This window comes from Protopterus annectens, chromosome 8.part1, assembly GCF_019279795.1.
Source record: "Protopterus annectens isolate FY-2018-M chromosome 8.part1, PAN1.0, whole genome shotgun sequence".
Classification (NCBI taxonomy): Eukaryota; Metazoa; Chordata; order Ceratodontiformes; family Protopteridae; genus Protopterus; species Protopterus annectens.
Window position 1 is genome coordinate 390,408,622 of NC_056742.1, and position 27,568 is coordinate 390,436,189.

Genomic DNA, 27,568 nt, shown 5'->3' on the forward strand with positions numbered 1-27,568 from the left:
CTCAGACTCCAGAAAAAGGCTTAGAACCTTTCTACATTTGCCACAGCATAGGCCTTTAGCTATACCTCCAGTTCTTTCTGTTGTAGATGATGCATTTAATGATGCTTGAACAGCTCCTGATTCATTACCTCCGGCCCCTGCTAAGCCCGATAGGTTCTACAGGGTCCCGGACACTCATCACCATTTATACAAGGCTTCTTTTGCAGATCCAGAGACTATCTCCCAGGGCCCTAAAGCTGTAGCAACCACATCTACTAAAAACATCCCTCCCCTCTGAAAGGGAATCCAGATCCTTAGAGAGATGGGGTAAAAAAGTTTACACCTCTGCTACTTTGTCAGCTAGAGCTTTGAACTGCCAATTTCATATGATTCAATATCAAGAGTTTATGCTTGACCAGTTAACTAAAAAGCTGTCCTCTGAAGAATCTTTAGATAAAAAATATGTTCAGGAAATGGTACATAACATACAGCAGGTTAGTAACCATTCTTTAAAATGTGGCTATGATGCACTGGAGGCTTCCTTTAGACCAGCCATGACTGGCACAGTTATCAGGAGACATGCATGGTTGAAAGAGCAGGCATTACCAGACCATGTCAAATCAAAGCTTTTGGATGCACCCATGGACAAAGTCAATTTATTTGGTTCCCCTGCACAGCAGGTACTAAAAAAGATGGAAGAGAAGGCGAAATCTGTACAAACAGTGAAAGATTTCTTACAGGTTCAACCTCCAAGGTTTAGCAGGAACTGGCCCTCCAAGAATTGGTCCTTTCCGGACTCCTCTAAGACACAGAGAGGCAGGAATAGGCGTTCAAGAGGCAGAAACCAATCCAGGGGTGCCTACAGGGCGCCAGTGGCAAGGTAACAACCAGCGCGGCACGTCTGCAGCCACCACCACTACAACAACACAATCACAGTGACTTGGCTGTGGCACCGCCTACCAGGGAACAACTGGAAGCACCCTTAGGCGGAAATCAAACCTTATTTTCAAAGAACTGGCATTGCATCACAAGGGAAAAATGGATTTTGCAAACTATAGACCAATGTTACAGGTTCCATTTCCATACTCTACCAGGAAAGAGAGGAATGCCAAACCTACCACCTACTCAAAGGGCAGAAGCTCTAAAGCAAATATCTCAATTATTAAGAATGAGAGCTGTGGAAAAGGTACCATCGATGGAACAAGGAAAGGGATTCTACTCCAGACTCTTCCTGGTACCAAGAAAAGAGAGCAAATGGAGGCCTATTCTCGACCTGTCTGCTTTAAACACATTCCTCATTGTTCCAAAATTCAAAATGCTGACCCTACAGTAGCTTCTTCCCATGCTGGGCAAGGAGTCTTGGCTGGTAACTCTAGATCTCAAGGAGGCATACCTGCACATCCCCATACGACCAATTTGCAGAAGATACCTCAGATTTCTTGCAGGATCAGAGCATTATCAATTCTCAGCATTGCCCTTTGGCTTATCTACTGCGCCCAGAGTGTTCACGAAATGCCTGGCATCAGTAATTGCTCATTGCAGACTTCAGGGGATCCAAATTTATCCCTACCTGGACGACTGCCTGATACAAGCGGACAACAAAAGCAAGCTAACAGAAGACTTACAAAGAGTCATTTACCTGCTGCAAGCCCTGGGATATACAGTCAATATAAAAAAGTCAAGGCTGATTCCATCCCAAAGAATAACTTTTTTGGGTGCAGAGCTGGACACATCAAAACAAATGGCATTCCTAACTGCAGAAAAGAAAGAGCAACTACCTCTCTTCTTCTTGGCATTAACAAAGCAGAACCATCTAACTGCAAGAAAAGTACTGCAAGCCCTAGGCTTCATGGCATCCTGCATAATTCTGGTCCCTCATGCCAGACTGCATATGAGAAAGCTACAGTGGTACATAAAGAATTTGTGGTCCCAACACAAGCACAGCCTAGAAACCAAAATTCCAATAATCCCATGCCTGAAGCAAGAGTTCCTATGGTGGGCTCAGGCATGTCAATCAAACACAGGATTGCCCTTCTGCAACAGTCAACCAAGCCAAACCATCACGACAGATGCCTCAGACCTCGGTTGGGGGGCACACATGCTGGACAAGTGCATACAAGGCTTATGGACTCAAGACCAGCTGCGCCTGCACATAAATATAAAGGAAATGCTGGCAGTAAAATTGGCAATCCAGTCATTCAGACCATTTCTCCAAGAAGGTCAGTTGATAAGGACAGACAACACCACAGTTATGTGGTACATCAACAAACAGGGAGGCACACATTCATATCCTCTATGCCGTCTGGCACTGGACCGATGGGATGTGGCTCTGAGCTACAACATTCAGTTACAAGCAATTTTTGTACCGGGAAAAGAAAACATTCTAGCAGACATATTAAGCAGAACTACCACAGATGCCCACGAATGGATGCTGCATCCGGACATCTTCAAAGCCATCACAAGAGAATGGGGATTACCACAAATAGACTTATTTGCATCCCCACTCAATCACCAGCTAAAGAAATTCTGCACAAGGACGTACCACCCACTTGCTTGGAAGGTGGACTCCCTATCTTTCAGTTGGAAAAACCTGACAGCATACGCATTCCCACCACTTCCTTTGATGCACAAGGTGCTTTTGAAAATCAAAGAGGAACGTCCAAGGATCATTCTGATAGCTCCAGACTGGCCAAGACAACATTGGTACCCATTGCTGAGGAGCATGTCTCGGGAACAAATATGGGCACTGCCCCTGATCCCATTGTTGTTAACACAGAACAACTACAACATCCTGCATCCAAACCTGAAAACTCTGCAGCTAACTGCCTGGAACATTACATAAGAACAATTAACCCAAATTTATCCCAAAGGGTTAAAGACATAATCCTTGAGGCTCGTAGACCTTCAACAAGAAAGAATTATGCAGCAAAATGGAAAAGATATCTCATTTGGAGTACTGCAAAGGGAGAAGATGTGGCACTGGTAAACATAGCCAACATCCTGGAGTACTTGGCAGAGCTCTTCCATACAGGCCTGTCCTATTCTTCCATCAAGATACATGCATCAGCTATTTCAGCAGAATACAGCTTGGATCCTCCTGTCTTCTCTCATCCTCTGCTCAGACAGTTTCTGAGAGGAATTAAAATGTAAAACCTCCCAGGAAACCACCATTGCCAGCATGGGACTTGAACTTTGTGCTAGAAAAATTGACACTTCCCCCCTTCGAACCAGCAGCAACAGCAGAATTACAATACTTATCCTGGAAGACTGCTTTCCTGCTGGCAATCACCTCAGCAAGAAGGGTCTCTGAACTACAGGCATTAATGGCAGTGCAACCCTTCCTGATCTTCCATCAAGATAGTGTCCATGAGAACAAATCCTACATTTATGCCTAAGGTGGTATCCAGAGTGTCTTTAAATCAGGCTATCCACCTACCTACATTCTTCCCCAACCCACAGAACAGGGGAGAAAGACTGTTGCATACCTTGGATGTACATAGACAATTACGCTACTACCTGGACAGGACCAAGTCCAATAGAAAAACTGACCAGCTTCTGGTAGCATATGCAACAGGAAAGGAAGGAAAACCAATTTCAAAACAGACAATCTCCAAATGGATAGGAAATTGCATTAGGTTTTGTTACTCCTACCATGGAAAGAAAACTCCAGAGAACATCAGGCCTCACTCCACAAGGGCTACAGCCACTACCACAGCTTTCTTACGAGGAGTGGCTACCAAGGACATTATAGAGGCTGCTACTTGGACCTCCGTGCATACATTTGCCAAGCATTACAATTTACCTTTATACTCTAGATCCTGAGCAGGTTTTGCCACTGCTGTTTTGCAAGGGATCCTAACTACACCATAATCTCTCCTTTTTCCTCCTCCCTAGTTTAGCTATGGTATTCTACCCATTTGTAAGGACTGCAGATGCATCCTTGAAGGACATAGTACAGTTTTGTACCTACCATAAATGTAGATGTCCGATAGGAATGCATCTGCAGTCAGGATTACCCACCCACCTTCCCCTCTGTGGTACTCCTAGGGTATTTGCCATCCTTCAGCTAGCTTGGGGGGGATCTATTATGGTGTATTTGTTTGTATTTATGTACATACATGCTTATTTTATGTGTTTGCTCTCTACTATTTGGAAACATTGGCATTTATCCAAATTTAGCCATCCAAGAGGGCACCTGGCATCTGGGGCAAGAAACACTGAGGAAAATGGCGTCGGCTGATGCCTTTATACCCGAAAAACTGCAGCTATGACGTCGGGTGAAGTGCGACACCAGCCGAAGCCAGACCCAGACTTTGGAATCCGGCCGACCGAAGGGCTGCCTGACGACAGGACTACCCATTTGTAAGGACTGCAGATGCATTCCTATCAGACATCTACATTTATGGTAGGTACAAAACTGTACTTTCCGGATGGCCACGCTTCAGTCAATCCTCCCTTTTCTGCAGAAGGGCGACTGGATGTGCTCTATAGATCTCAGACACATACTACCATATCAAGATGGCCAGGGCGTCCAGAGATCACTTGCGCTTCCGACTGGAAGCCAGTCATTTCCAGTTTCGCGCTCTGCCCTTTGGTCTCACCTCAGCCCCCAGGGTGTTCACCAAATGCTTGGCAGTAGTAGCGTCTCACTTGAGACTAAACGGATTCCGGGTGTTTCCTTATCTAGACGACTGGCTCCTATCCGCCACCACCGAGTATCGTCTTCTACAAGCCAGGGACTACACCATAAGTCTTTGCTCTTCACTAGGCATAACGGTGAATTTTGGAAAATTTGTCTTATCGCCGTCACAGCGTATCATATTTATAGGAGCACAGCTAGACACTTCCCTGGCTCAAGTTACTCTTCCCCCCACCAAGAGTATCAGACCTCAGGCATCAAATTTCGCTCCTTCACAACAAGAGAGTCCCTGCACGACAAATATTAAGAGTGCTAGGCTTGATGGCAGCCTCCCTTCTTGTAGTTCTTTTAGGCAGGATGCACATGAGGATTCTTCAATGGATGCTATTCGCCCAGTGGTCGTATCTACAACTTCCACTGTCTTACGAAATCTTGATCACGAATTCTTGCAAGAAGGATCTCTTGTGGTGGATACACAGTCAAGAGCTAACACTAGGATGACCGTTTGTCTTACCCAGTCTGGTAGCAACTGTAACCACGGATGCTTCCCTGATAGGGTGGGGGGGATTCTTTCAGGGACAAAGAGTCCAAGGTCAGTGGTCCAACTTTGAGTACAATCTGCACATCAGTGTTCTAGAGCTGAGGGCAGTGTTTCTAGCATTGCAACACTTTCACAAGTCCTTACCTCTGGGAACAGTGACAGTTCAGACAGACATGTCAGTGGTCTGGTACATAAACAAGCAAGGGGGAACCGGATCTTACCCGTTATGCAGAGAGGCCCTCAGAATTTGGCAATGGGCAAAGTCCACTGGACGCTTTCTGATAGCAATGCACATCCCGGGGACTTCCAACGTAATCGCGGACAAGTTGAGCAGAGCCATCCTGTTCCCTCACGAGTGGTCCCTCAAACCTCAAGTGGCGGAAGAGAGCTTCCGCAGATGGGGCCAGCCTTGCTGCGACCTGTTTCCATCCCCATTGAATGCCAAATGCAGAAGCTACTTTGCCCTGTTACCCCCTCCAGGGGGTGTCCCCAGGGACGCACTGGTATACGATTGGCCCCCGGGTCTCCTTTACACTTTACCTCCTGTTCCACTAATTCCCAGGTTTTTGCAGAAAGCCAAATGTCTGGACAGGACCATAATACTGATAGCCCCATTCTGGTCTCGACAAATCTGGTTTCCCTTCCTTCAATCTCATCAAGTGGAGGAACCATGGATACTGGACCCGGAGCCAGACCTGTTGATACATTCGTCGGGAGTTCCTCACACCTTCCTCAAGTCCCTCAAACTGACAGCTTGGCTGCTCCGTTTCCCATCTTAGCCAGGTCGGAGGTACTATCCCCTGCAGTACAACAAATTATTGTATCTTCTCACAAACCATCTACAAGGAAATTGTACAACAGCAAATGGAACCGTTTTGCACACTGGGCCTCCAAACAAGGTATAGATCCATTCGGGGCTGCAGTACACAAGATACTAGATTTCCTTACGACACTTTTTCAAGAAGGAGCATCAACATCCACTATAAGGGTTCAACTGGCCGCTATATCCAATTTTCATATTGGCCGTGAGGATGTTTCTCTTATGTCCCACAGGCTTTGTAAAGCCTTCATGAAAGGTACCTTTCACCTCCGTCCCCCCTTTCGTAATCCAATAGCCCCTTGGAATCTTAATCTCATGCTGTTACAACTCATGTTGCCCCCATTTGAACCAGCAGCCATAATTTCTTTCGTTGAAAACACTTTTTCTGGTTGCCATCACTTCCGCCAGGAGAGTTTCAGAGTTACAGGCTCTATCTATCTGACCCCCGTACATGATTTTCATCCAGATAGAGTAACTTTGTGCACCAATCCGTCCTTCCTTCCGAAGGTTTGTTAGATTCAGAACATCAATCAATCTATCGAACTACCTACCTTCTTTAAAAATCATTCCAATAAGCTAGAATACACATTGCACAAGTTGGACGTTCACAGACAACTAAGATTTTACTTACATAGGACAAAAGAGTACAGAAAGCCAGATCAACTATTTGTCTCATATGCTGACCAAAGAAAAGGACAGGCAGTAACGAAGGTTACCTTATCCAAATGGCTCTCAGATTGCATAAATTTGGTATATGCTGAATCGAAACAGCAGCTCCCTTTCAAACCCAGAGCTCATTCTACAAGGGCGATTGCTACCTCTTCAGCCCATACCGCTCGTTTGCCTTTAGATACCATTTGTGCAGCGGCAACTTGGGCAAAACCACATACTTTTATCACCCACTATAAGCTAGACAAGAGCTCCAGGGACAGGGCGACGTTTGGTTCCACTGTACTCAGGAATGTTCTCCCTTGAGCCACCCGGGAAAAAGGAGCTAGGGACGCTACCCGTGTGCAAGAACAAACGGCGAGATTGAACAATTTCACATTAAGAAGTTATGTCTTACCATAACGATCCATGTGAATTGTTCATCTCGCCTTTGTTCTTACATTTCCCCCCCTCCATCCCCCGTCCTGCGGTCTGGGAGAACGGTATTCAACTAGATTCCTTTTCAACCTTTTCTAGATATGGTTGGCATGTTATTGTGCATTAGTAATGGCATCTTTTCTCCTCTACTTGACAGTGTAGTATCTGTTTATAAGGGTTCTAGACACAGTTCTAATAGGGATTCTTCTGGTATAGCAAACTAGATCTGAGGGTTAGCACCTGAAGATCATGGGATATTACTGTGCCTTGAGCTTTCTCGAAGATGCGGAGCTGGTGATGCGGCCTACTCGGAGCCGAGGATCGGCTCCGAACCTGTGTGTAAGAACAAAGGTGAGATGAACAATTCACATGGATCGTTATGGTAAGACATAACTTCTTATTTATGCCTAAGGTGGTGTCCAGTGTGGCCCTTAACCAAACCATTCACTTGCCAACCTTTTATCCTAATCCACAGAACAAGGGTTAGAAAATTCTGCATTCTTTGGACATACACAGGCAGTTACGCTTCTACTTGGACAGAACTAAAGCTTTCAGAAAGACTGAGCAACTTTTAGTATCATATGCTGCAGGATGACAAGGAAAGGCCATCTCAAAACAGACTATTTCTAAATGGATAGGCCATTGCATCCGTTTCTGCTATTTTCAACATGGCAAATCAGTGCCTAAGGGCATTGGGCCTCATTCCACCAGAGCAGCAGCCACTTCAGCAGCCTTCCTCAGAGGCGTACCAACCAAAGATATCTTAGAGGCTGCAACTTCAGTGCGCACCTTCACAAAGCACTACCACTTACCTCTTTACTCTAAGTCCAGAGCAGGCTTTGCCACTGCAGTTCTGCAGGGCCTCATAGCCTCTCCTAATCCTATTTAGCCCAGCCACCCTTCCTCAGCTTTGGGATTCAACCCAAGAGTAATGACTCAACAGTGAAACACGATGAACATAGTACAGTTGTGTACCTACCATAAATGTAGATGTTAGAGTGTATTCACTGTTGCAGTCCAGGTTACCCACCCACCATCCCCCTTTTCTTTGCTGGGACTTATCTGCACTTCTCTATCTTATACAACCTATGTGGTGTATTTGCTTGTAGATGAAGGAAATGTTATTTTTGTGCATGCATTTTTATTGGCAGATTTTTCAGCCTTCCAGTTTGGGGGCACCTGACATCTGGGGCAAGAAAAACTGAAGAAAATTGCGTCAGCTGCATCTTTTATACCCCTGGTGCACTGACGTCGGGGAAGAGGCGACAGCAACCGACGCCAGACCTAGACTTTGGAATTCTGGCCGACTGAGGGTAGCCTGCCAGCAAGATAACCCAAGAGTAATGACTGCAACAGTTAATACACTCTAACATCTACATTTATGGTAGGTACACAGCTGTACTTTTTCCAGGACACTAAGCTGGATTTGTCTTCCTTTAGAGCCATAGTAGTCTGCTGTGTTTCCACCCAGGAGGATAATCTAGGATTCTGTCCTGCTGATTAACAAGGGACATCCTCATTCCAGTTACATAAGTTCTGTAATGCTGTGACTGGATGATGTCCATTTTTCACAATCTACCCACTCCATCCTGAACCTCGCATAAATATGGTTTAGAGGATATTTAGTCTTTGTGGGAGTGACTGTCTGAATTTTCTACTTTTTGTATTATGTGAGGTCTGGAGAGGAAGCTAGAGTACAAAGCATTGTGGGTAAAGAAGAGCTGTGTCTGAAATTTTAGTTCTTGAAATGATTGGAAAACTATTTCACTTCTCATTAACAATGATTGACCTTTGCTTCCAGGTCTGTTTATGGTAAGTACACAGCTCTTATGTAACTTGTATACCTTGCTTCTGAAAATCTATATAAATTGAAGCTTGACAGTCTGTTAGTCTATAATGTAGTAAATAAGAAACTGATTGCATACAAATCTAGGTTTCTGGAAGTTAATGTTGAGGCAAGCTTCAGAGGATTTATATGAAGCAAGATTTTCCATAGTTGGAGCCCTATTAACATTTTTTCTCCTCCCGTTAGGCTGTGAGCTGATGCAGGGGAAGATTGGCTTAATGCATTGGATTTGAAGAGACTTTAGCTCCAACAAGCTGGAAGCTAAGAACGTGAAGTAAGAATTGCTTAATTTCCTATACTGATAGTAATGACTTGCTTGTTGTGGTCCATTTTTATGGGGCATCCACAGACAGACCCAGTTTTTCACGCATCAGTCTGTCATCCCTCACTGCCAGCCCTAACTGACTTCCAAAGGGTAAGCCATGACTACACGTCTATATCACGTTATCGAAATCTTACTACATCGAATCACTAAAGGTCGACCTCTAGTGATCAGTGTAGTAAAACATCGAATAACATTTAAAAAAATAAATAGTTAAAATAAAAACTAACTAGCGTAGGCAGTGGGCAAGCCCCTCTGCACTCCCCCCACTTAAATATTCCAACTCTGAGACCGCACTACACTGAGGTAAACGGAACCCCCCCCCCCACGAAGATTTCAGTTTACCTGCACAATGTTCTGCGCTTTTGATGTTGTGGTGCCGACAGCATCAGCTTCTATATTGTCGGCTTTCGACATTGTGAAGTAGACCCATGACTACTACTACAGCGTACTTGCCTCTCCTTGCTAGGAGACCTTTCCTCATTCTTTGGGTACTTGGAGGAATAACATATGAATTGTGAACTGGTGTGTTCTTCCTTCAAAGCATAGTCAAGTGGCGGTGAATTAGTACAAAGTTCATATGCGGAACTAATTTTAAGGATTACATATTAGTGTGCTTTTAGTTTGTTTTCTGTGACACAAATACCAAAGCAAGTGTATTAATTTACTTTATAGCAACATTTATTTCTCAGGATTGACCTATTTTAGTCTTGCAGGTTAGAATTTTCAGCCAAAAATTGGTTTCTTAATTGGGCTGCAGCAGCTCTGTTACTGGGCTTGTGTGTGTGCACTATGGGAATTCTTGTGTGTACCTTTTTGGAGTATGTGGTTTGAGGTGTGACTTCTACTTGAAATATTGAAGTTCAGAAATCATTTCAGTGCATTTAAAGATTTTTCCCCTCTTTTTGAACACTTAAACCTACAAATTGGCAAGTCTGTTGAAACAAACTATGCTACTCTTAAGTTTTTAGAGCAGCCCTAAACTCAAGTAACAATTAAAAAAAGTACAGTGAAGCTACAGTTTGGGAATATCACAAAATACACCATTCACAATGTTTTAATCTCATTTGTCTCTGAAATGTCTGCAAAACTAAGTTTGCAGTTTCTTCTTCATGAATTTTATTGTTCATAGGTAGGTACTAGGCTATTGGCCCGAGGGCCTATGTAAGCCTAGCCAACAAGGTTCCCTGGCTTATGCTACCCAAGAAAGTTATTTTCCTGTGCCACTGTCGAGCAGAGGCACAGAAGTTATCCCTGGGGTTTATTTCCCATCCACTCATCAAGATTTTTCTTGAAGAGTGCTAATGAAGAACTTTGCTTGACATAGATGGGTAGCCTGTTCCAGAGTATGGGAAGCTTCTGGGACAGGAATCTATCCCTCCAACATGTCCTCTTTGTTGTGGTGACAAGGTTTAGGTCCCTAGAGTGTGTAGCCTGAAGGAATTGGGATTTCTTTAAGTGTCGCATGTCCAACAGCTCTGGGTTTAACATAGCTTTATATGTAAGGCAAAGATCACCTCAGAGTAGGCGATATGCTATGGAGTAAAGCTGGAGTTTTTGAGACTGTCAGTGTAGGGCAGTAATCCTCTTTGTGAGGTACTTCTGTGGCCTTTCCAGCTGCTGCAGATGCCTTGTGAGGTACATTCCAAAAGGGGCGTTGTACTCTATAATGGGTCTAATGAGTATTGAGTAGAAGGGAAAATTACCTCTTTTTTTTTCCTGGATGAGAACCCTTTTATGATGGTGTGCCACGCAGAAGGACTTCCTGACTACTGTGGCGATGTGACTATCAAAGGAAGAGACTACTGTCCACCTGGGTCCCAAGGTCTCTTATCACACTTTCAGTGTTACATAGACTGCTGTTTATGTAGTAGTTCAGGGTACAGAGTTTTTACCAAAGGGGATGACAATGCACTTTTTGGCATTGAGCTTGAGGCCATGGCTGTGACACCAGGCATCTGTCTCAGCGAGGCCCTTCTGTAGGATTTCCACATAATTTGGGGACTCAACTATGGCTCCTAGTTTGCAGTCATCTGCGAACTTCGTTAGCCAGAGGCCTTCTGTGTCAGCCTGTACTTCAGAGAAGTAGATACTAAACAGGAGAGGTCCCAGGACTGAACCCTGTGGTACTCCTTGTCACTGGTTTGAGGTCAGATTTGGAGTGTGCAACTTTTACAGTGTGGATAGGTTTAAAATTTCTAATTTCCTTCAAGTTTTAGTGATTACTTTTTCCTTTACCTTTGCATATTTCGTAAATACTGTTAGTGTTTTTCCTCTGGCCTGTTAACTGTCTTTTCCTGTTTTAACAGTAGGTCTTGTCTACCATTGTTGGTAGATGTTAAGTTGTCTATCTCGCCTTCATTCTTGCTGGATGGGTTCGGAGCCGACCTCGGCTCCGACTCGGCCACTCTAAAGCTCGAGAGTTGGTTCCACCGGCTCGAGGCTCCCCTTATATCCCAGAATGCTAGGCGAGTACTACCTCAGATCTCGTTTGCCGCTACAGCGATCGAGGTGTTTGGTTTCTACCGGCTTTAGGTGAGTTATTGTAGAGTATTTTAGTCTACTTAAACCCCTTTAATTTAATCTTTTATTGTTATTTCCCTTAAATTAGTGGATTTAGACCCTTTTTCCTTCGTTTATCCACCCTTTTTCCACAAAGAACTTATAAGTTCTTCCCTCAGGCCTTCGGGCCCTTCCTCCCCTTAGTGGAGTGTCTGTGTTTTTTGTTAGGGATCTAAAAACTTGTGACAGTTTAATTTTTTAGTTATAATCTTGTATAAGTGTAATCAGTGTGTTTGAGTGTGTGTGTGTGGTTACACTTTCTTTGACTATGTCCAAGGAATCAAAGGTCTCAGGCTTCAAGAAGTGTGACTCGTGCTGTCAGAAGATGTCTCTGACAGACGGTCACACTTCTTGTGTCTACTGCCTGGGACCTTTACACCTGCAGGACTCTTGTGCTGTATGCCATGGCTTCAGCCCTAGAGTCCTGCAGGAAAGAAAAAACAAACTCATTTTAAGAGGTTTGCTTAAGCCTGAGGGTTCCCTTACTTCGGGTAAACCCTCTAAGGCTTCTAGGTCCTCGACTCCTGCATCTGAGTCGAGGCCTAAGCCTTCGAAACCTACTGCTACATCGGCTCCGGCTGGAGCCGATGAGTCTTTAACTACAGCTTCTGTGGTTCCCTCGGCTCCGGCTGGAGCTGAGGTATTGAGGTTCTGTGTCGGCTCGATCAGACCATCGGAGCCGACATCTAGAAAGAGGTCGAGGTCACCATCCCTTGGCTCCGTTCATTCGGCTCCAGCGTCTCCCTTGCTGTCTGAACGGAGCCATAGATCTCACTCCTGTAGATCGAGGCTTTCGGATCATGACCTTCAGAGGGTAGTGAGTCGACTTCTAAAGTCCGAGGCACTGGCCCAGATGCTTCAGAGCCCGACTCATCAGTCGGTGCTTCAACCTATTCCTCAAAATATTCCTCCTCCGACTCCTTTGAGCTCGGAGCCGGGGCGTTTCGGAACCGAGACTGTGGTAGTGTCGGAACAGATACAATTGTCTTCGGTTCCGTCGTCGGCTCCGATTTCTTCCTTGGAAGAATCTCGGCGCCGGACTTCCCTCATCGGCTCCGAGGGGGTGAGTGGCATCGGACCCTTGTCCGACCCCGCTCTCCCTCTCGGTGCTTCGGCGCTGGTGAGTTCGGCTCCGACATCGGCCTCGGAGCCATCTCTGTCGGTGCCGAGGGAGGTTCTCAGCTTCTCGGAGCGGGGACCTCTGGCTCTGCCTGACAGGGGTGCGTTCGAGGTCATGCAGAGTGTGTTGGAACCTGGTTCAACTCCACAGTCGGCTCCGTCCGTCCCTCCCTTTTCGGTGCCTCAGGTTATGTCTACTCTCTCCCTCATCCCGGACCGCAGAGAGCCAGCTCCTCAAGAATCCCCTGCGGGGATTTCATCCTCTTCCGAGGCCTCTCCTGAATTGGCAGGTGAGCCCCCTAGGAAGAGAAAGTGTAAGAGGAAACACATAGACTCACCTGAGTCTGTCACCTCTGACACAGATTTAGAGGATTCCGAGGGTTCCCCCCCGTTCCCCTTCTGAAGAAGTCTCCTTTGCAGACATTCTAGAGATCCTAAAACAGAGGGGAAATTGGCCATCCCTTAACCCTTCGGAGGATGAATCTGTGTATCTTGAGGCGTTTGGCTCTCGCCCTTCCACCTCCTGGGTGTCCCCCCCCCTTTGACCCCCTCATGCAGGTGGTAGCTAAAAAGGCTTGGACGGCTCCTGATTCAGTGGACCCCACCCCCAGGAGACCTTCAAAGTTTATAACAGCACCCACAGACAAGCAATTTTTGACTAAAGGAGTGACTGTGGATGCTATGGTGGTAGCTGCTGCCACTAAGAAGGAACTAGCTGATCCTTCGGTACCTGTCCATCCTCCTAACAAGGAGTCTAGGTCTATGGACAGGTACGGGAAGCGGATGTTTTCGTCAGCTACCTTTGCAATGCGTTCGCTGAACTACCTATGCCATTTCACTCATCTTCAAAGAGACTTGATCAAGGAAGCGAGTGAGATGTTGAAGGATCCTACAGCTGCGGGTTTTCAGGACAAGATGAACGCTCAGCTGGCTACCCTAAATTCTATAGCCAACTCCTCCATGCGCCTCCTTTCATATGCGGCTGATGGAGCGAGCAGAGCCGCAGGGACAGGTGTCGCTTTACGCCAGCATGCCTGGATGCGACTATGCAATTTTGCGGATCCCTTTAAAACGTCTTTCACTAATTCCCCGTTTGATGGATCATCTCTTTTTGGTCCTCAAGTGAAAGAAACCTTGACTAGGTGCGAGACGGATGGCAAAACTCTTTCTGCCGTCGGAGTCCGTTTTTCTACTCCTTCTAGACCTTACCCCAAAGGCCAGAAAAGTGGAAAAATGTGGTTCTGCAAACAATCTCAAGGGAATTTGCCTGACGCACAGGGTCGGTTCCCCTCCAGAGGCAGAGGGGGGAACAATAATGGTAGACGTCGCCCTAGAGGCAGGGGGGGTCCGCAGAACCAGGGCAATCGAGAAACCTTTTCCGATAAGCCCTTCCAGCATCCCTGAGGTGTTGCCCGACTGTCCACCTTCGGAGGCAGTCGGGGGAAGATTGTCACTGTACCCAGAAGCCTGGCGATCCCTAACTCAAGACAAGTGGGTACAGTCCATCATTTCCGAAGGCTATTCCATTCCGTTCTTTCATATTCCAAATCAATCAAAAAAATCCCTTCCAGATGTTCCACCCGCTCAAAGGGATCAAGCAGCGTTGGAAATTTCAAAGTTGCTTGCAAAAAGAGTCATTCAGCCAGTACCAGCAGACCAGCAAGGATCCGGAATCTACTCCAAATTCTTTTTGGTTCCAAAGAAAACAGGGGACTGGAGGCCCATCTTGGATCTCAGTATCTTGAACAAGTCGGTCAAGAAAACAAAATTTCGGATGGTCACGCTACAATCCATCCTACCCCTATTAGGCAAGGAATACTGGATGTGCTCTATAGACCTCCAGGATGCGTACTATCATATAAAAATGAACAGATGCTCCAGGAGATTCCTCCGCTTCTGGCTGGGAACCAGTCATTTTCAATTCAGAGCCCTGCCCTTTGGTCTCACCACTGCCCCCCGGGTGTTTACCAAATGCATGGCAGTGGTAGCTTCTCACCTGAGACGTCAAGGATTCCAGGTGTTTCCATATTTGGACGACTGGCTCCTCACAGCTCCTACCAAGCATCTCCTTCTAATAGCCAGAGACTACACCTTTCGCATTTGTCAAAAGTTAGGCATATCAATAAACTGCGAAAAGTCTGTTTTGTCGCTTTGTCATGCTATTACCTTCATAGGCGCAAATCTAGACACAGTCAACATGTCTGCGAGACTAACAGATCAGAGAATAGCAGACATACGCAAAATGGTCTCCCTTCTCTTCCACAGCAACAGAGTCAAAGCCAGATTAGTTCTGAAGGTACTGGGGATTATGGCGGCTGCTATCCCTCTACTTCTATTAGCCAGATTCCACATGAGAATCCTTCAATGGATGCTTTTCACACAATGGTCATACCAGCAACTTCCCATGTCCCATACCATTATGATTACGCAAGCATGCAAGAATCATCTTCTTTGGTGGATGTCTTCCCCCCCAGCTCTTCCTGGGAAGACCCTTTGTTCCTCCCCCTCCGGTTGCTACTCTGACAACGGACGCTTCCCTGATCGGGTGGGGGGGGGGCATTATCAGGGCAGAACTGTCCAGGGCATATGGCAACCAGACGAATGCCACTTGCATATAAATGTTCTAGAGATGAGAGCAGTGCTTTTAGTGTTGCAAGCCCTTCAAGACTCCCTTCCCCTGGGAACGATAGCAATCCAGACGGACAATATGTCTGTAGTGTGGTATATCAACAAACAAGGCGGAACCAGATCCTATCCCCTATGTCGAGAAGCACTCAGACTGTGGCAATGGGTGATTTCTTCTCAGCGGTTTCTGATAGCAACGCACATCCCCGGGAAGTCCAATCAAATCGCGGACAAGTTGAGCAGAGCTATCCTCATGCCTCACGAGTGGTCTCTGAAAAATTCTATTGTGGAGAAAATTTTTCTCAAGTGGGGTCAGCCTTGCTGCGACCTTTTTGCTACTCCCCAAAACAGCAAGTGCAGAGATTATTTCACCCTATTCCCGTTACCAGGCCAGCCCATCATAGACGCTCTAGTCCAAGTTTGGCCCCGGGGACTTCTGTATGCTTTTCCTCCCTTCCCACTAATCTCTCAAGTGATACAGAAAGCTATCGCTCAGAAGGCCTCATTGATCCTCATTGCTCCTTACTGGCCTCGACAGATTTGGTTCCCCTTTCTACATCAGTTTCTGTTGGAGCAACCCTGGCATCTGGACCTAGTTCCAGACCTTTTGATCCATCAATCGGGTCAGTTTCATCGCTCCCTAACATCATTGAACCTCACTGCTTGGTTCCTCCAGTTCCTACCCTAGCCAGGCTTCCTCAAATATCTCACTCTGTTCGAGATATTTTAATAGCTTCCCATAAATCTTCCACTCGAAAGATTTATCTTAGTAAATGGAAACGTGTTGCCTATTGGGCTCAAGGAAGGGATTTAGATCCTTTCACTGCTCCCATCCAAATAATTCTTGATTTTCTAGCTGAGCTCTTTCATGCAGGTTCATCTCCCTCTACTCTCAAAGTCCAATTGGCAGCTATATCTAATTTTCATGTGGGCATTTCAGATTCTGCTATCATGTCTCACAAGCTTTGCAAAGCTTTTTTGAAGGGAGTTTTTCTTCTCAGACCTCCTATAAGAAATCCTCCTCCTTCTTGGGACCTTAATTTAGTTCTCACTTCTTTGATTCTTCCCCCTTTCGAACCTGCAGCTTCCTGTTCATTAAAATTGCTATCACGGAAAACTCTCTTTCTGGTAGCTGTTACTTCAGCTAGAAGGGTTTCAGAGCTTCATGCACTCAGCTGTCGGCCACCATATCTGTTGTTCCATAAAGACAGGGTATCCTTACGAACCAACCCGTCTTTTTTACCTAAAGTAGCCTCTGCCTCTAACCTAAATCAAAGCATTGATCTTCCTGTGTTTTTTCCAGAATATTTATTTTATTTATTATTTTATTTTACATTTGTTTACCGGGCTAGTCCAACTGGATATATGTCCATTTTCAGTGGAGGCCCGGGGAGAAAAGCTCCACTACAAACTACTAAACAATGTCAAGATATACATAATCTACAAAAATACAGAGAAAAAAAAAAAAAAAAAAAAAACATATGTAATAACTTTTAAACAGGTTGTATTAACTTTTGAGTACAGGTCTGAACAAAAATTGCACTGGCTAGATGTTCATCGTCAGTTAAGGTACTATTTGGATAGGACCAAGCAATTCAGAAAAACTGACCAGTTGTTTGTCTCTTATGCAGAAGGCAGAAAGGGACTTTCTGTTTCAAAGGTATCACTATCCAGATGGCTAACATCCCTGATTTCCCTTGTTTATGAAATTAGACACCAAAAGCTACCTAACAAACCTAAGGCCCACTCCACCAGAGCTTTGGCTACTTCTATAGCCTTCCAAGACAGACTGCCTATTGACACCATTTGTGCAGCGGCTACTTGGGCTACTCCTCACACATTCTTTTCACATTATAAGTTGGATTTAGCTTCTAGACATAGAGCTAACTTCGGTTCCACTGTTCTCAAGAGCCTGTTCCGATAGGCCACCCGGGACAAGGTGCTAGGGACGCGGTCCCATCCAGCAAGAATGAAGGCGAGATAGACAACTTAACATATAGAAGTTATGTTCTTACCATAACGTTCCATGTTAGTTGTCTTCTTCTCGCCTTCTTTCTTGCGTCCCACCCTCCTTCCCCCTGGCCTGGACAGATCTAGAGGAGTTTGATTGTGACCTCTCTTTCTACCACCTCTATTGCTATAGGTATATGCTCTGCTGTGCATATTTTCCTGGATCAAGCTTCAGGTCACCTTCCTCTTCCTTGTTTTTATAGAGGTGGATTCTTACTTTCCAGTATTTCTGGTTTTATTTTTAGTTGGGCCTAGCTCACAAACGAGATCTGAGGTAGTACTCGCCTAGCATTCTGGGATATAAGGGGAGCCTCGAGCCGGTGGAACCAACTCTCGAGCTTTAGAGTGGCCGAGTCGGAGCCGAGGTCGGCTCCGAACCCATCCAGCAAGAAAGAAGGCGAGAAGAAGACAACTAACATGGAACGTTATGGTAAGAACATAACTTCTATTTATCCTCCTCCTTCCCTGTCCTGTCTTCCAAAAAAAAAAAAAAAAGTTTAAATCTAGCAGTAGTAGAATTTTTTTCTTCCTTCAATTTATTATTTTTTAAAAATTGGCGAAAAAAGGTCCTGCGGGCTTTATAAAGTGTGGGAATAAGCTTCTGTTTTTGGATGCCCACACATTGTGTATATTGCGAGGAACCTGTGGACCTATGACTGCTAGAATATTCCATGGGTTCAACCGCAGGGCAAAAATAAATCAATTCTGAAAGAACTCTTACCCACTTCATTCGGGGAGGCTATATCTGGAGAACAGTCTCCCAAGTTAAAGTCAGAACGGCCAAAATCAAGATCTCTGAAGCCTTTGTCATCATTTTAGGAGTGTTCTAGACGGAGGTCCAAAAGAGATCAGACTTCACCCTCCGATCCAAAAAAGCCAAAATTGTCTGATCCTCCTGATCCAAAGAAACTAAAATTGTCTGATACCACTACTTCTAATCCGAGATAATCCTCTTCAGATCCGGCTGTAGCTAATTTTACTTTCCTGGTAATGCCAAGAACCAAGTGTTCACCTTCGGAGAATCCAGTAACCCTCTAAGTTACCTTCCACTTTTTTGGATAGACCCAGGTCCCCTTCAGTCTTGTCTGCTCATTCTTCCAGGAGTCTTGTGGAAGATTATGTGGAAAGAGTGGTACGAAAAATTCTCAGCCCAGGGCCAGATGGGTGTCACTTCAGTTCCTACCACTCTGGGTCAGGAAGTCCGTTCTACTGATACATCCCCACTACAAGTTCCTCCTCTGACTACTTCAGTGGTCTGAGCCCCTGGATCCTAGCCAACTGGCTATGATCCGAGGATTGTCTTATCCTCGTATCCAAAGTTTACTCTGTGCTCTGATCTTCAGAGAGCTCTCGAAGTGTTGCAATAGACGGATTCTTTCGGAGCTGTCTCAGTGCCTTGGCATTGGATAGCTCAGCTCCAGTTTCCGCCTCCAGGAATTTGACCTCTGAGTGGAGGAGGGCTGCTGTCCAAATGCTTGCCTTTTTGGATCCGAGATCCCCTCTTTCTTCATAGCCTCAAAGGCAGATAGATCCCCTTGGAGAGAGTTTCTCTGCCTTGGGAGAACAGACAGATCCAACCCCAACCTTTGGTGTTCAGTGTCTCAAAGCCTTTCAAAAGGGACAGCCAGTACAAAGACCCCAGGCTTCCGTACAGGAGATCTTAATTTATTTTTCTGATACCTCCCCAGAACAATCCTCAGAATAGGTCCCCTAAAAAGACAACTTGCAAGAGGAAGCACCTGGACTCACTGCCTGGTCTGCAAGGCCATGGAACGTATAATCATGGGACTTCTAAACAAAGACATTGGTAATCTCCAAACTCTGGACCCCCACCCAGTTAGGGTTTGTAAAAGGCAGATCATGTCTCCTAAACCTGATGGACTTCTTTGAAGCAGTCACCAAAGCCGTAGACGAGAGTAAGGTGGTTCACACAGCCTATCTAGATCTTGCCAAGGCTTTTGACACCATCCCCCACTCTGTAGATAAGCTCACTAAACTAGGTATAAATCCCTATGTCACAAGATTGGTTGCCAACTGGCTCACTGACTGAGCCCACACTGTGAAAGTAGCAGGGTCCAAATCTGACTTCAGACCAGTGACAAGTGGAGTACCACAGGGTTCAGTCCTGGGTCCTCTCCTGTTAGCCTGTACTTCAGAGAAGTAGATACCAAACACAGAAGGTCTTTGGCTAACTAAGTTCGCAGATGACTGCAAACTACGAGCCATAACTGAAACTCCTAATGATGTGGACATCCTACAAAAGGGCCTCATTGAGAGATGCCTGGTGTCAAAGCCATGGCCTCAAGCTCAATGCCAAAAAGTGCATTGTCATCCCCTTTGGTAAAAACTCTGTACCCATGAATTACAACATAGGTGGTAGTATACTTAACACCGAAAGTGTGATGAGACCTTGGGACACAGGTGGACAGTAGTCTCTCCTTTGCTAATCACATTGCCAGAGTAGTCAGGAAATCCTTCTACGTGGCACACCTAATCACAAAAGGTTTCTCATCCAAAAACAGAGAGGTCATTGTTCCCCTCTACTCATCCCTCATTAGACCCATTATATAGTACTTTACTCCTTTGCATATCACCTACTCAGAGGTGATCTCTGCCTAACATAAAAAGCTGTGTCAAACCCAGAGCTGTTGGACATGCTCCACTTAAAGAAGTCCCAATCCCTCTGAGCTACACGCTCTAGGGATCTAAACCTTGTCACCACAATAAACAGAACATGCCGGAGGAATAGATTCCTGTCCCAGAGGCTTCCCATACTCTGGAATAAACTACCTATCTATATCAAACAAAGCTCTTTATTAGTACTCTTCAAGAAAAATCTTGAGTGGATGGGAAATGGGAAATTCACCCCGGGGATCACTTCTGTGTGTCTGCTCGACAGTGGCACAGGAAAATAATTTTCTTGGGTGGCAAAAGCCAGGGTACCCTTTTGGCTGGGCTTGTATTGGCCCAAGGGCCGATAGACTCTTGCTGTTCATAGGTAGGTACTACGCTATCACAGAAGATACAGATTTTGAAGAAGGTGAAGGGTCCCCACGGTCACTTCTTGAAGAGATCTCATCTGGAGACATCCTAGAAATCCTTAAGCAGAGAGGTGGCTGGACGCCCAGCAGCTCATCATTCCAGGAGTCCGTATTGTTGGAGGCCTTTGGTACTGGCCCGTCTACCTCTTGGGTGACTCTGCCCTTGGTACTGACCAGTCTACCTCCTGGGTGACTCTGCCCTGCCGATGAGCTCAGTGAGTTGATCTTTATGGCATCACCTGTAGACCAGCAGATGTCTTTCAAGAATGCAACTGCAGTCCTGACATATGGGTTGTCCTGCCTCAGGCAGCCCTTCGGTCGGCCGGATTCCAAAGTCTGGGTCCGGCGTCGGCTGATGTCACCTCCTCCCCGACGTCAGAGCAGCTGGGGTATAAAGGCATCCGCCGACGCCATCTTCTTCAGTCTTTCTTGCTGCGTGGTGCCCGAAGCAGAAGCAGTTCGCAAGTGCCGGTCGGTCAGCTCCTGTGTTTTCAGTTACCGAAGTCGTCAGAAAACTAAGTACCCCGTTGGGGAACATTTTTCTTGCCTCAGCCAATGTCAGAAAAAATTGAAAAGGTTAATAATTGTTTGTCTTGTGGTAAACAAATACCTCATAAGGACTTCCATTCTTACTGCCTTCCCTGCCTGGGCCCAGACCACGACGTCTCGGCCTGTGCTTGCTTTAATAAGCGCAACTCAGGCGCCGGGCAGAATTTGCCGAAGACTTTTTTGGCGAAAATTACGCTTATATTATGCCGTCGGAACAACTGACAGCACATATTTCCAAAAAACGTAAGGACCGGGACCGACATCCTTGGCCCGCGTCATCCACCGATACCATGCCTAAGCCTTCCGCGAGTGCATCGGTCTCTTTGGAGGCGGTAATTCAACCGCTCCATGCCGACGACACCGCTTTAACGCGTACTTCGGTCCCGGAGGTTTGCCCGGTGCTGGTTGTTGATTTTCCTCCCGAAACCGAAGCTCAAGATTTACCTGACACCATACCAGTGGATAAAGTTACTCCTGCACGTGGGGCAGCTAGGGCTCCGGTCTCCATGTCCATCAAGGCCTACACACGTGCTAAGGCTGCCAGCCAGGCTAAGGCCCATCCTCCTAAATCTTTTTCCCAGGGCCCCTCTTCTGATAAACAGATCATGACTCTAGCTGCAGATCTAATCTCTCTAATCAGAGGTTCTCAGTCGCATCCAGACAGAAGTTCTCAGCTGCCTGCAGATAAAAGGCCTAGGACTGAGCAGACAGATACCCTCTCTTCAGATGAAGCCTCTAGGGATTCCGAGCACTCAGATACCCAGGAAGAATCCTTCCAGGCCTACGAGGACTCTGATGCTGAGGAATCAATTCCTTCTGCCTCTCCTCCAGAGGATATTTCTTTCGGAGAAGTTCTCCACTCCATGAGAGAACATTTTCAGTGGCAGGGTCAGGAATTCTCTGACTCCAGGAAAAGGCTACGTACCTTCCTTAAGTTACCCCAGCACAGACCATTAGCTATTCCTCCAGTGTTGGATGTCTTGGATGATGTATACTCAGACTCCAGTGCTTCCCCTGATTCTCTCCCTCCTGCTCCTGTCAAGCCAGACAGATATTACAGGGTTCCTGAAACTCATAAGCATCTCTTTAAGGCCCACTCTGTGGATTTAGAAACTATTTCTCAGGGGCCCAAAGGAGTGGCTACTTCCTCGGCCAAAAACCCTTTGCCCGCGGACAGAGAATCTAGGTCCCTGAAGAGATGGGGCAAAAAAGTTTATACCTCTTCCACCCTTGCCATGAGGTCACTTAACTGTCTTTTTCATATGTTTCAGTACCAGGATTACTTAATGGATGATTTGCAGAAATAGTTAGCCTCTCCTGAGCCTATAGATAGAAAGGCATTGCAGGATTTGGTTCATAACACTCAGCAGGTTAGCAATCATTTTCTTCAGTGTGGTTATGATGCATTGGAAGCTTCATGTAGGGCAGCTATGACAGGTGCCGTTATACGTAGACATGCTTGGTTGAAAGAACAGCCACTGCCAGACCATGTTAAAGTAAAGCTCCTAGATGCACCTCTGGAAAAACAGAAACTTTTTGGTGCTAATGCACAGGATGTGTTGAAGTCTATTGAGGAAAAGGCTAAATCAGTACAGACAGTCGAGGATTTCCTCCAGGTTCAGCCACCCAGATTCAGCAGGAATTGGCCTTCAAAGAATTGGTCCTTTCCAGACACTGACAAGTTTCAAAGGGGAAAAACAGGCGTGCTCGAGGTAGAGGGCAATACCGAGGCTCCTACAGGGGCCGCCAATGGCAACCACCAAATCAGAGAAGTGGCGCAGGGAGTTCAGCTGCACCACAGGGACAATCACAATGACTTGACTTTCACACCGCTGACCAAGGCTCAAAGAGAAGCACCTCTAGGCGGAAAATTATCCTTATTTTCAAAGAACTGGCACATTTTAACCAAGGACAAATGGATTCTGGACATAGTAGACAAAGGTTACAGGTTCCACTTCCATACCTTACCAACGAGACAAGGCATGCCAAACCTGCCACAAAATCAAAGGGCAGAGGCACTCATACAAGTTTCAAAGCTGTTACAAATAAAAGCAATAGAAAAGGTTCCTCCTCAGGAACAAGGCCAGGGATTCTATTCAAGACTGTTCCTTGTTCCAAGAAAAGAAAAGCAATGGAGACCTATACTGGACTTGTCCGCTCCAAACACTTTCATCATTGTGCCAAATTTCAAAATGCTGACGTTACAGCAACTCCTTCCCATGCTGGGCAAGGGGTCTTGGCTGGTTACTCTGGACCTCAAGGAGGCATACCTGCATGTCCCAATCAGACACAGTTGCAGAAGATACCTCAGATTTCTTGCAGGGTCAGAGCATTATCAATTCTCAGCATTGCCGATGTCCTTCAAGAATGCAACTGCAGTCATAACATGTGGGTTGTCCTGCCTCAGGCAGCCCTCGGTCGGCCGGATTCCAAAGTCTGGGTCCGACGTCGGCTGATGTCGCATTTCTCTCCGTCAGAGCGGCTGGAGTACATAAGCATCAGCCGACGCCATTTTCTTCAGTCTTTCTTGCCGCGCGGTGCCCGAAGCAGAAGCAGTTCGCAAGTGCCGGTCGGTCAGCTCCTGTATTCTACGATACCGAAGTCATCAAAAAAGCTAAGTACCCCGTTGGGGACCTTTTCTTGCCTCAGCCGATGTCAGAAATTACTGAAAAAGTTAACAGTTGTCTTTCTTGTGGTAAACAAATACCTCATAAGGATTTCCACTCTTACTGCCTGCCTTGCCTGGGCCCAGACCACGACATCTCGGCCTGTGTAGCCTGTGCTCGCTTCAACAAGCGCGCTCTCAGGCGCTGGGCGGAGTTCGCTGAAGATTATTTCGGCGATAATTTTGCTTACACCATGCCGTCGGATCTTCCGACATCGCAAACTCCCAAAAAGCGAAAAGACCGGGACAGACATCCTCGGCCCGCGTCTACCACCGACTCCACGCCAAAACCTAGCGCGAGTGCTCCGGTTCCCTCTGAGACTTGTCTCTCCACCGCTCCGAACCAAAGACACCGCATTACCGACTACTCCGATTCCAGACATTACTCCGCCAGTTATAGATTTTCCTCCGGATACCGAAACCGAGGAAATGCCCGAGACCATTGCTGTAGACAAGGTCACTCCTGCACGTGGAGCTGCCAGGCCCCCTATGGCCATGTCTATTGAGGCCTACACTAGGGCTAAGGCAGCCAGCAAAACAAAGCATATTATTTCTAAATCCTTACCTCAGCCGACTCCAGAGACACAAATTATGTCCATGGCTGCTGATTTGATTTCCATGATTAGAGGTTCACAGGCCCATCCTGAGAGAGGATCCCAGCCTCCTCCTGATAAAAGGCCCCGGGTTGAACCCTCTGATCCTACTCCTTCAGATGAAGATTCTGAGGGCTCTGTCCACTCAGATAGCCAGGAAGAGCTCTTCCAGACCTATGAGGACTCTGATGCAGAAGATTCTATCCCCTCGGCCTCCCCTCCTGAGGATATTTCCTTTGGGGAAGTTCTGCACACCATGAGGGAACATTTCAAGTGGCAAGGTCAGGAATATTCTGATTCTAGGAAACGCCTTAGGACTTTCCTTAAGAAGCCTCAGCACAAGCCCTTAGCTATTCCTCCTGTACTTGATGTTCTGGATGATTTGTATTCTGACTGTAGTGCTACCCCTGATTCTCTTCCTCCTGCTCCAGCCAAGCCAGACAGGTATTACAGGGTCCCAGAAACTCATTCCCATTTATTCAGGGCCCATACTGCTGATTTGGAAACTATTTCACAGGGGCCTAAAGGAGTTTCAGCCTCCACCTCAAAAAATCCTTTGCCCTCCAACAGGGAAGCTAGGTCATTAGAGATGGGGCAAAAGGTTTACACATCCACTACCTTATCTATGAGAGCTTTAAATTGCCTTTTTTCATATGTTACAATATCAGGATTATCTGTTAGAAGATTTACAAAAAACATTAGCCACTCCTGATCCTTTAGACAGGAAGACTTTGCAGTAAGCTGTACATAACACTCAGCAAGTAAGCAATCACTTTCTGCAGTGTGGATATGATGCACTGGAAGCTTCATGTAGGGCAGCTATGACAGGGGCAGTCATTCGTAGACATGCTTGGTTAAAAGATCAACCTCTACCAGATCATGTAAAAGCAAAACTTCTGGATGCACCTTTGGAAAAGAACAAGCTTTTTGGTGCAAATGCTAAGGATGTGTTAAAGACCATCGAAGAAAAAGCAAAATCAGTTCAGACTGTGAAAGATTTCCTGCAGGTTCAACCCCCCAGATTCAGTAGGAATTGGCCTTCAAAAAACTGTTCCTTTCCTAATCCAGAAAAGTTTCAAAGGGGTAAGAACAGACGTGGCCGAGGAAGAAGCCAATACAGAGGCCCTTACAGGGGACGACAATGGCAGCCAGGAAACCAAAGAAGTGGCGCAGGGGTTTCACCTGCCCCACAACCACAATCTCAATGACTTTCCTCTACTACCGCCTACCAGGGAACAACTAGAAGCTCCCTTGGGCGGGAAATTATCTCTGTTTGCAGAAAACTGGCACAGACTGACAAAGGACAAATGGATTTTGGACATTATAGACCGAGGGTACAGGTTTCATTTTCATACCTTACCAAGAAAACAAGGCATGCCAAACCTACCACAAAATCAGAGGGCAGAGGCTATCAAGCAAATCACTCTGCTGACTCGAATGAAAGCAATAGAAAGAGTTCCACAACAAGAACAAGACCAGGGTTTTACTCAAGACTGTTCCTTGTTCCAAGAAAAGAATCTCAATGGAGACCAATACTGGACTTGTCCGCATTAAACACCTTTCTCATAGTACCAAAGTTCAAAATGCTGACTCTACAGCAACTCCTTCCCATGCTGGGCAAGGGGTCGTGGCTGATTACTCTGGACCTCAAGGAGGCATACCTGCATGTCCCTATCAGACACAGCTGCAGAAGATACCTCAGATTTCTTGCAGGGCCAGAGCATTATCAATTCTCAGCATTGCCATTTGGCTTATCTACTGCGCCCAGAGTATTTACAAAATGCCTGGCTTCAGTAATTGCTCATTGCAGGCTCCAGGGTATACAAATTTACCCGTACCTGGATGACTGCCACATACAAGCGGGCGACAAATTGATGTTGACAAAAAACCTGAATTATGTCATACGATTACTTCAAGCTCTGGGATACACAGTCAACTTCCAAAAGTCAAGACTGCAGCCATCCCAGCAAATAATCTTCTTAGGAGCCAAACTAGACACAGCCTCTCAGATGGCTTACCTGACAGAAGACAAGCAAGAGAAGTTAACTCATTACTTCAAAGGTTTAGCAAAACTCACCCAGATGACTGCAAGGAGATTCCTACAGGCCCTGGGTTACATGGCATCCTGCATTCTCCTGGTTCCATTAGCAAGACTACACATGAGAAAGCTTCAATGGTACCTAAAAAGCATTTGGTCTCAACACAGCAACAACTTGGAGACAATCATACCACTCATTCCATGCCTACAAAAGGAATTCCTATGGTGGGCCTCGGTGAGCCAGGCAAACACAGGTATGTCATTCAAAAAAACAGAGATAACACAGACCATGACTACAGACGCCTCAGACCTCGGATGGGGGGCGCACATGGAAGGCAGGTGTATACAAGGACAATGGTCTCCAAAGGAAACACATCTGCATATAAACCAAAAGGAAATGCTGGCAGTAATGCATGCCATCGAGGCTTTTCAACACCAACTCCAGCAAGGCCATTTAATGATACGGACAGACAACACCACTGTGATGTGGTACAAAAACAAGCAGGGGGGCACCCACTCTTACCCCCTTTGCAGACTGACAATGCAGCTTTGGGAGAAATCACTGAGCCTAAACATCCAGTTACAATCCCAGTTTGTTCCAGGAAAAGACGATCCCAGTTTGTTCCAGGAAAAGACAATCCCAGTTTGTTCCAGGAAAAGACAATGTGTTGGCGGACAGCCTAAGCAGGAATTTCACAGATCCACACGAGTGGAGGTTACATCCGAAGGCCTTCAGACAACTCACTTCGACATGGGGCAAGCCAGAAGTGGACCTATTTGCCTCTCACCTCAACCATCTTCTACCAAAATTTTGCACAAGGACATACCATCCAAAAGCTTGGAAAACAGATGCCCTCTCATTCAACTGGAACTCCCTAGCAATCTGTGCATTCCCACCTCTGCCACTGATGACCCCAATATTACTAAAGATCAAAGCAGAGAAGCCCAAGGGAATCCCAATAGCTCCGGACTGGCCAAGACAACACTGGTACCCACTACTACGGAGCATATGCCACACCAGGAGGTGGGCCCTCCCCCAGTGGCCTCTACTTTTGACTCCACACAATTTCGAAACACTGCATCCAAATCTTCTGACACTGCAGCTAACAGCCTGGGAGATCCCATAAATAATT

General features: G+C 46.2%; 1 protein-coding gene across 3 annotated transcripts in view; it reads left to right on the forward strand.

Annotated features, from left to right (window-relative positions):
* The window catches only part of SIAH1 (siah E3 ubiquitin protein ligase 1), a 539,100-nt gene that overhangs the window by 175,755 nt on the left and 335,777 nt on the right, over positions 1–27,568 (forward strand). For all 3 annotated transcript variants that reach the window (XM_044081961.1, XM_044081962.1, XM_044081963.1), the window contains exon 2: positions 9,098–9,185. The gene's annotated coding sequence lies outside the window, so the exon portion shown is untranslated. The remainder of the gene's footprint in view (positions 1–9,097; positions 9,186–27,568) is intronic.